Below are 10651 nucleotides of genomic sequence, written 5' to 3'. Positions count from 1 at the left end.
CTATATAATGTTAGCTAAATGTAGTAATGAATAAGTAGACTACATTTATTTAAATGAGAAATTCTGTTAACTGTTTGTGCAAGTTGTAAATTGACACAACACCTGTCAGAAAAAGTATCAGCTAGAGATTACTTGCAGTGATTTAATGCTAATCAGCGTTTTATAATCTGAGAGGAAATAAAGCCGAATATATTGATAAAAGTCACATTGTCCGAGAGAAATGTACATGGTTATCAAAACGTCACACCGGGATAAGCCTACACGAAACACAGCCCTTATTTTAAGTGTTTATAAAATGAATGAAAATGAAAAATGATTGGAACCATTTCCCTGTTTGACCGCTAGGTTTTATGACACAGTTTTTGCAAATGTAATAAAAACTTAAATATCACATTTACGTAAGTATTCAGACCCTTTACTCCGGACTTTGTTGAAGCACCTTTGGCAGCCTTATCTTCTTGGGTATGATACTACAAGCTTGGCATACCTGTATTTGGGGAGTTTCTCCCATTCTTCTCTGCATATCCTCTCAAGCTCTGTCAGGTTAGATGGAGAATGTCGCTGCACAGTTATTTTCAGGTCTCTCCAGAGATGTTCAACCCCCCTGTAATTCACATTAGGACAACAAGATTTCACCAAATTATTTTCCCAATTTCCTTTGTGTCATCACAACTTTTGGAGATATTTAAACAAAATGATTTTGTGGTAAATCGATTTTCTTTTTAATTATGGAGAAAAAGTTGTAGATATATTTCAATGAAGTTAGATCTATAATAGTTTTTTAAACATACAAGTAGGAAAGCCTTAAGATAAATAATAACTTGTTTAGAGAGAAACATTTGGATAATTTTTGAGTAAAGTTGTAATATGTTGGATGAGTGTTGGGGGCAACTCGCCCTACTTGGGGGTAACTGGCCCCTGGGGGCTAGTTATCCCTTAATGGCTATGAATGTGTTTCGACCTGTCATTTAGACAATAACTGTGTTCGAATACTCATACTAACCGTACTATTTGGGATGTGAATTGAGTATATAGTATTCTTATTCGTCACAGTATGGATATAGTTAAAGTAGTGACTTTTCAAATAAGTTACCTTACACGTTATATTTGCTGACAATTCGTTAGCTACGCTGTCCTTACGAACCACATAGCGTATTATTACAGCAGTATGTACCGGTATGTTGTTAGCTAGCTACCTAACATTAGTTGGCAAAATATACATCCAACTTGCCAGTACATTAACTATAGGCTATCTAACTAACTACCCAACATTTATTGACTTGATTATTTCCGTCATTCTTAGCTTAGCTAAATGGTATAGTCGTTGTGCAATCTCAATGTACATTCGGGTTCTTTCATAAATTTGCTCTGGCTATCTACACCGATTTCAGAGCTATCTACTCCGATTTTTTTTCTCATCTGAGTGTACCAGAACGCAGAATAATGAACTTACGAGCGCTCAACACCCATTGAATATGGCCGGTGTCAGTAAACGTCTGCAAAAAAGCGTAATTAAATTGTTGCCAGCAGCACATTTACAGTCACCAACGCTCTGGATAACATGAAAACTGCCTAACCAGCTCTGCTAGGGTGAGTAAAATGGTCAGAGTTCTCTCATTTGTGTCTGGAAGTAGCTAGCAAGCTAGCCAATGTTAGCTTGGGTGTTTGAATTTTGTTGTAAGGTCAAAATGTTCAAATCAACCTTATTCCTCAGCCCGAGTGTCCAGTGTACACTCTGCATTTATAAACGGACAATCTGACAACGCTCTGAATTTACGAGCGCACTCTGGCACTCCAGATTGAATTTAAGAACACACCCAAAGTCGTAAAATGTCTAACTAGTAATTTGTTATGCTAACTAGCTAGACATGCGAAGGGCTAGTACGCTCAACTGAGAGCATACTGTTCATTTACAGTATACTAAAATGAACTAATAGTATGTAGTATATACTCATTAAGTATGTAGTATACAGTATGTTAGTATTCGAACACAGTATGTTAGTATTCAAACAGTTAATGACTATCCCAGTTAGCACTAGTTTATTCTAACTTGCTAGCTAGCAACTTCACTAGCAGTAAATGCTAGCTAGTTAGCAAAAGCTGCTAGGAGTGCTAGCTAGCAACCTTACTACCAGATCGTCTGAGGTAAAATACATTAAAAAGATAACATAACTTAATTGCAGTTGTAAATGTTTGCACTAGTGACTGACAGCTTTAGAGTTAATGTTACTGTTATGTATAGTACGACGTGCTGTACGTCATACTATACGTTGTTATGGTTTACGACAGTGTGCTGCTTTACGGATGAATGGGTTGTCAGGATGAGTGGCACATGTCATTAAACGACAGAGTGATGTACAATGTGAAACCGTGCAGATATGCGTTCTTCTACAGCTAGGCTAGATATAACATTGGCGACGAAGATGGCTGAATTCAGTTTACCACCGCCGGCACCATTCCTCGCCGTGCCTGGCGAACCTCCAGTCCCGTGGAATAACTGGCTTGATAGCTTTAACACTTATATCGAAGCTATGGACTTTTCTACAATCTCCGACAAGCGGAGGACAGCACTGCTCCGTCACTGCCTCGGGACAGAGGATTTTCAGAGCGCTTGGATCGGCTCCTACATTCACTGCTGCAGTTAGCCTCCTACGGAACCACTTCGCCGGGAAAGAGCGAGTGCTCCTCCGACGCTACCGGCTACGGAAGAGACACCAACGGCCGGGTGAGTCCATTAAAAGCTACGTGGCTAATCTGAGGGATTTGGCTAGCTCTTGTAACTATGGGATACTTCAGGACGAGATCATCAGGGATCAGTTGATAGAGGGGACGTTATGTGAAAAGACAAGGGAGAAACTACTTTTGGAATCGGATAATTTACAACTAGATGGAGCTATTAAAATAGCACTCCAGGTTGAAGCGGCGTTGGAATGCTCTACTATGCTAACAGACAGATCTGCAGCATACACTCGGCCCCCAGCCATTCTCACACAGCAGCTTCAGCCCGAGCAGGCGCACTACAACAATCACGCGCTGCGCATGGCCTCCCACGTTGATAGCTGCATGGACACAGACACCGGCATGCCCGTGCAGCAGGCACACAGACAAACAAACAGAAGTAGCTGTGGCAACTGTGGGGCTAGGCTGCCCGGAACAGGGCTGCCCGGAACAGAGCGGAAATGGAGGAAAACTCGCCTCCCTGCGGACCTGGCATCCTTTCACTCCCTCCTCTCTACATTTTCCTCTTCTGTCTCTGCTGCTAAAGCCACTTTCTACCACTCTAAACTCCAAGCATCTGCCTCTAACCCTAGGAAGCTCTTCGCTACCTTCTCCTCCCTCCTGAATCCTCCTCCCCCTCCCCCCCCCTCCTCCCTCTCTGCGGATGACTTCGTCAACCATTTTGAAAAGAAGGTTGACGACATCCGATCCTCGTTTGCTAAGTCAAACGACACCGCTGGTCCTGCTCACACTGCCCTACCCTGTGCTTTGACCTCTTTCTCCCCTCTCTCTCCAGATGAAATCTCGCGTCTTGTGACGGCCGGCCGCCCAACAACCTGCCCACTTGACCCTATCCCCTCCTCTCTTCTCCAGACCATTTCCGGAGACCTTCTCCCCTACCTCACCTCGCTCATCAACTCATCCTTGACCGCTGGCTACGTCCCTTCCGTCTTCAAGAGAGCGAGAGTTGCACCCCTTCTGAAAAAACCTACACTCGATCCCTCCGATGTCAACAACTACAGACCAGTATCCCTTCTTTCCTTTCTCTCCAAAACTCTTGAACGTGCCGTCCTTGGCCAGCTCTCTTGCTATCTCTCTCAGAATGACCTTCTTGATCCTAATCAGTCAGGTTTCAAGACTGGGCATTCAATTGAGACTGCTCTTCTCTGTGTCACGGAGGCTCTCCGCACTGCTAAAGCTAACTCTCTCTCCTCTGCTCTCATCCTTCTAGACCTATCTGCTGCCTTTGATACTGTGAACCATCAGATCCTCCTCTCCACCCTTTCCGACCTGGGCATCTCCGGCGCGGCCCACGCTTGGATTGCGTCCTACCTGACAGGTCGCTCCTACCAGGTGGCGTGGCGAGAATCTGTCTCTGCACCACGTGCTCTCACCACTGGTGTCCCCCAGGGCTCTGTTCTAGGCCCTCTCCTATTCTCGCTATACACCAAGTCACTTGGCTCTGTCATATCCTCACATGGTCTCTCATATCATTGCTATGCAGATGACACACAATTAATCTTCTCCTTTCGCCCTTCTGACAACCAGGTGGCGAATCGCATCTCTGCATGTCTGGCAGACATATCAGTGTGGATGACGGATCACCACCTCAAGCTGAACCTCGGCAAGACGGAGCTGCTCTTCCTCCCGGGGAAGGACTGCCCGTTCCATGATCTCGCCATCACGGTTGACAACTCCCTTGTGTCCTCCTCCCAGAGTGCTAAGAGCCTCGGCGTGACCCTGGACAACACCCTGTCGTTCTCCACTAACATCAAGGCGGTGACCCGATCCTGTAGGTTCATGCTCTACAACATTCGCAGAGTACGACCCTGCCTCACACAGGAAGCGGCGCAGGTCCTAATCCAGGCACTTGTCATCTCCCGTCTGGATTACTGCAACTCGTTGTTGGCTGGGCTCCCTGCTTGTGCCATTAAACCCCTACAACTCATCCAGAACGCCGCAGCCCGTCTGGTGTTCAACCTTCCCAAGTTCTCTCACGTCACCCCGCTCCTCCGCTCTCTCCACTGGCTTCCAGTCGAAGCTCGCATCCGCTACAAGACCATGGTGCTTGCCTATGGAGCTGTGAGGGGAACGGCACCTCCGTACCTTCAGGCCCTGATCAGGCCCTACACCCAAACAAGGGCACTGCGTTCATCCACCTCTGGCCTGCTCGCCTCCCTACCTCTGAGGAAGCACAGTTCCCGCTCAGCCCAGTCAAAACTGTTCGCTGCTCTGGCACCCCAATGGTGGAACAAGCTCCCTCACGACGCCAGGACAGCGGAGTCAATCACCACCTTCCGGAGACACCTGAAACCCCACCTCTTTAAGGAATACCTGGGATAGGATAAAGTAATCCTTCTAACCCCCCCTTAAAAGATTTAGATGCACTATTGTAAAGTGGTTGTTCCACTGGATATTATAAGGTGAATGCACCAATTTGTAAGTCGCTCTGGATAAGAGCGTCTGCTAAATGACTTAAATGTAAATGTAAATGCTAGCTCTCACAATTCAAGGGCTTCAAACTGCCCAGCCCGTGGGAAAATATGCAAGAACTGTTCAAAATACAATCACTTTGCGAAAGTGTGTCGTTCTGCCCCAGCTACTAGCTCCACCCAGCACAGGCCCTTAGTTTCATCTCACTCTCAACACGAACACACGGAAATCCGAACCGTCTCCACCAACCATGTGTCATTCAGGACATGCACTGTGCAGCTGGGTGAGGTGGGTTTGCCTTTGCTGCTGGATACTGGCGCTGCGGTGTCATTGCTCAACCTTGCCACTTACTACAAGTTTTTCAGTCACCTACCACTCCAACAGCCCTCCACTGCCCTGTGTGGGTACGGTAGAGCCAAGATAGACATTGTAGGCACCCTCCAGGTCCCAGTACACTACGGCACCAAGCATCTGCCATCATTCACATTTCATGTTGCAAAGCGGGGTGCCAACCTCTTGGGCCTCGACCTCTTCACAGGCTTGGGATTCACGCTGAGAGATGACAGTGGGTCAGCTATCCACCAGGTTACCTGCACATGGCAACAGAACTGGCCAACTCTGTTTGATGGACTGGGCTGCCTCACAGCCTTTACTCACAGGCCCCTAGTGAATCCGGAAGTGACCCCAGTCATGCAGCCCCTGCGGCGCATTCCCTTTGCACTGCGTGATGATGTCACAAAAGATCTCCAGGCACAGTTGGATGCAGGCATCATTGAGCCAGTCAACGCTGCCCCCTGGATTTCAAACTTAGTCATTGCAACCAAAAAGTCAGGTGGAATCCGGACCTGCGTGGATCTTCGTGCTGTGAACAAGGCCGTTGTCCCGGATAAGTACCCCTTGCCTACAGCTGAGGAGCTGACCGCACAATTCCATGGCTCCACGATCTTCACGAAGCTTGACCTTCGTCAGGGTTATCTTCAGGTATCCCTCCATGCAGCTAGCAGAGATCTCACTACCTTTGTCATACATGCTGGCGTGTTCAGATATACACGCATGCCTTTTGGACTTAGCTCCGCCCCCAGCTGCTTCCAGAAGGTGATGAGCACCATCCTCGCTGGAATACCTGGGGTGGCGGTCTATCTGGATGACATCGTGGTCCACGGTCCTGACCTCCACATCCATGATTGTCGACTCCACAGAGTATTCAGCGCTCTACTGCAGAACAACCTGACCCTTAACGGTGGAAAGTGCACCTTTGCAGCTCCAGCCGTCGAGTTTGTGGGGTTGCGCCTGTCGGCCAAAGGCATTACCCCACTCATGTTGAACATTGAAGCCGTCCACAGGATCCCGGAACCGACCTCAGCCTCTCAGGTGGCATCATTCTTGGGCATGACAGCCTACTACCTCCGGTTTCTGCCCCACTACTCCCAGACCACAGCGCCCCTTCGCCAGCTCCTCAAGAAGGATGAGCCATGGGCCTGGACGGCAGCCTGCTCAGACGCGGTCCGCTCACTGAAGAGCCAGCTCACCACAGCCCCAGTCTTGGCTCACTTTGACCCCGTCTGCACCACCATTGTCACATGTGACGCCTCAGCTGGAGCACTAGGAGCTGTCCTCTCACAGCTGCAGAATGGCATTGAGAGGCCCGTCGCCTTCGCCTCAAGGGCCCTGAGCCCCACAGAACAACAGTACTCTGTGGGCGAACGAGAAGCACTGGCCTGTGTCTGGACGTGCGAAAGGTGGCACCTCTACCTCTATGGCCGTCTGTTCACGCTCCGAACTGACCACCAGTCCTTCACAACGCTACTGTCGGCATCAGGAACTGGCCACAAGCCACTTCGGCTGCACAGATGGGCCGACCGCCTCAGACAGTACGATTATCAGCTGAAGTTCACTCCAGGGAGGGATAACGTGGTGGCAGACCTCCTCTCACGCTCCTTTGACGCTCCTACTCCGACCGTCTTGCCAGACGACAACGAAACAGAGCTCGTACAAATGCTTTACGCTCCTCTTCAGTCAGTCGTCTCACTGGAGGAGCTGAAGCAAGCATCGGAACAGGATCCCACACTGTCTACCCTGCGCACCTACATACGCACTGGATGGCCAGCACACGTGCCGGAAGAGCTGGCGACTTTCGCCAGGGTGAAGCACGAACTGTCTTGCTGGGAAGAAGTTTGTGTCTCTCGAGGGTTTTGCACTGTGGTCCCAAGTGGTCTGCGTGCGCGTGTTCTATCCATGGCGCCAGGCATCGACCACGACATTGAAGCCCTGGTCAGGGATTGTGCTGCATGCCTCCTCAGTGGGAAAACAGGACAGTCCGCCCCACCCCCCCCTGCAGCCTCTCGCATGGCCGTCCCGCCCCTGGGAGCACATCCAACTGGACATCTGTGGCGAGATCCATGGTCACGCAGTCCCTCACCATCAGCGCTTCCTGGTGGTGGTGTATGACCTCCACTCTAAGTGGCCAGAAGTGGTTCCTGTCGGAACTGTCACAGCACAGGCCATCGTGGACATCCTAGACAGCCTGTTCACAAGGTGGGGCCTGCCCCTCACCCTTACCACGGACAATGGGCCCCAGCTAATCTCTGCCGAGTTCTCCTCATATCTCAGCAACAAGGGAATCAAACACATCCGCACGGCCTACTACAACCCACAAGCTAACGGAGGGGTGGAACGCTTCAACCAAACGCTGAAGAACGGCATCAGAGCGCACCTGGTCCAGGGGTGCACGTTCCAAACTGCTTTGAATCAAACGCTAATGCACTACAGAGCAAGCAAACACACAACACAGGTCTCCCCGGCATCCCTCATGCTAGGTCGTGAGATGGAACTGCCACTGGACAGACTCAGAACACCGAGAGTTGCAGAACCGGCGACTAGGTGCACCCAAGAAAAGCAGGCAGTGACCAGGCACCAAAGAGAAATGAAACAGCGTTTTGACAAGGCACACAGGGTGAAGAAGTCGATCATCCAAGTGTCTGACTGGGTTCGAGCCCGACGGCCTCAGCGGTGCAACAAAATGGCCTCATTCTGGTCGGACCCCCTGCAGGTCAGTCGACAACTGGGGCCCGCCACATTCATGTTGAGCAATGGATCACGCTGGCACGCCAGCCGCCTCAGAAAAGTCCCTGCCCCTCAAGGAATACGAATGCACACAGAACAGACATGCAGGCCAGAGACGCCACCGGATGGACCTCCCCCACCACTACCACCCGAGCCCCAGCCTCTGTGGGCTCCCCAAGGGCCAGAGCCACAAGCGGTGGCGGTTGAAGAAAGGCCTATGCGGGCACGAACTCGCCCTGCTCATCTGGGGGACTACTTAACCTCTTTTCATTCTTAGGCTCCGGTAGGTGTCTTAGTCAACCTCCAGGTTAATGGACTGAACTGGCTAGTTTGGAGAGTCCTTCCGTTTAAGGGTTAATGTTTTATTTCTTACAGGTATCACTCTAGGTTCTTGCCCTATGGACATTTTATATATGGTACCAGTCCCTGGTTTTGGAAAGGGGGGGGAAATGTTATGTATGGTACGACGTGCTGTACGTCATACTATACGTTGTTATGGTTTACGACAGTGTGCTGCTTTACGGATGAATGGGTTGTCAGGATGAGTGGCACATGTCATTAAACGACAGAGTGATGTACAATGTGAAACCGTGTAGATGTGCGTTCTTCTACAGCTAGGCTAGATATAACAGTTACTTTATAGCCTTTTAGATATTTTACACAGCATTTTATGTCATGTAGCTAGATAGCTAGCTAAGTGTTTGAGAGAGCTTTTAAATTGGCATCTCTCCCCCTATTTCAGTGGGGACTAGATTAGGTCTGAGCAGTGCAGGAGGTGGGCTCATGAGTTGTGCTCCAATTTTACTGGGGATAGCTTTATTTTTGACCTATATTCAAATTAGAATTGTGCAATAGCAGAGCATAAGAGAGTTGCCACATCAATGTTACACTGAATTAATTAGTTAAGTTATTGTTGTAAAATGTTATATTCCAGTGTTATTTAATGTTCCATTCCAATTTGTTTCATGAATTTAAAACAACTATTGAAACCTTTTGCTCCTGAATGTCATTTTAAAGACTTCTGGGATTTAAAATCTTGCATTATTCAAATAATATTTTGTGCAATTGTACATAATGGATTGTATGGAAAAGGAACCACAAAGAAAGTACAATGAAAATTCATGTGCAGGTAGTGCTGATATTAATGGTGACATGTGCAATCCCCCCTACATATTGTATTTATATAATTAAAATAAGACAACTAGACTTAGCTTTGAAGTATTACTTACTAAATCATTTCTAAATAAAACTGATAAAATAGATTAACACACCTGTGTGAAACCCTATGCCATAGTCTTCTACCGGGGTAACTGTAGCCATTTATTTCCCTTTACAGTTTATTCACCTAAGCATGACCTTAATCTACATACCATTTTCCCAAACGTTGCTTTTTTATGTCAGCAATTCCCCCCTTGTACCCTACCTTGTGACAATGTAGGACTACTGAAATCATTTGTAACACATCATTTTTGTTAGTCAAGGTGCAAGCATGCTTCCCATCCGAAAGAGTTTGCAAGAATTATGTGCATATATTATGATTACATTTTGTGACCTATGTTTGTAAATGCAGAAAGGGGTCTATGGCGTCTCAAAGTGGACATACAGCTGCCGCTTTTTTCAAATTTTTTAAGCAAAGGTCTTTAAGGGAGTATGAGAGCAGACTCGTTACGTTCACCTAGCCTCCTTAAGAGATGACAAAAGCAGTGTTCTTTATAAAATAAATGAATCTTTATTGATAGCACAAGCTTAGAGCAAATGCACCTCTAACTAAATGAAACTCCAATGGAACTCCAATTAAAGGGATAGTTCAATCAAATTACAAATGTACAGACTGTTTTCATCACCCTGTATACAATCCAAATAATGTGCACGTCAACAGTGAAGTTCTGAAGATTGAGGACTTTCAGTACAGCAGTGTTCCCCAATCCTTGTCCCAAAGGGGTGTACATGTGTGTTTTTGCCCTAGCACTCTCATACCTTATTCAATTCAAAGGCTTGAGTTGCTTAGTTGAACCCAGTGTGTGAGTGTTAGGGCAAAAACAAAAAAGCACACCCCTTTGGGTCCCCTGGACCAGGATTAGGGTACACTGCAGTACATAGCAGTACATTTTTAAACATCCCTTTCATAGCACTTACCGGTCCATTACAAGAGTAGTTCACTATTTGAAGGCCTGTATGGAAGATTACTAGGTTTGTATTCAGGGGACTAGGTATGTACTCAAGATTCGATGGTGTGTACTCAGGAGATTAATGTTTGATCTTAGCAGCGCCATTCTTCCACCTTCACTTCATTGTGCTGTGGTTCTTCAATGTTTTCCTGAATTTTTTTTAAAAACAATTTTTTTGTTGTTGTTTAATTAACCTGGGTTAATGGAAACCTGTCTAAATGGAAACCTGTCTACTGATGCCATCTCTGGATCCTGCAGTGCAAACTAGG

The sequence above is a fragment of the Salmo salar genome, chromosome 17, assembly GCF_965601325.2.
Source record: "Salmo salar chromosome 17, fSalSal1, whole genome shotgun sequence".
NCBI classification, from domain to species: Eukaryota; Metazoa; Chordata; class Actinopteri; order Salmoniformes; family Salmonidae; genus Salmo; species Salmo salar.
This window is presented reverse-complemented; position numbering follows the sequence as displayed.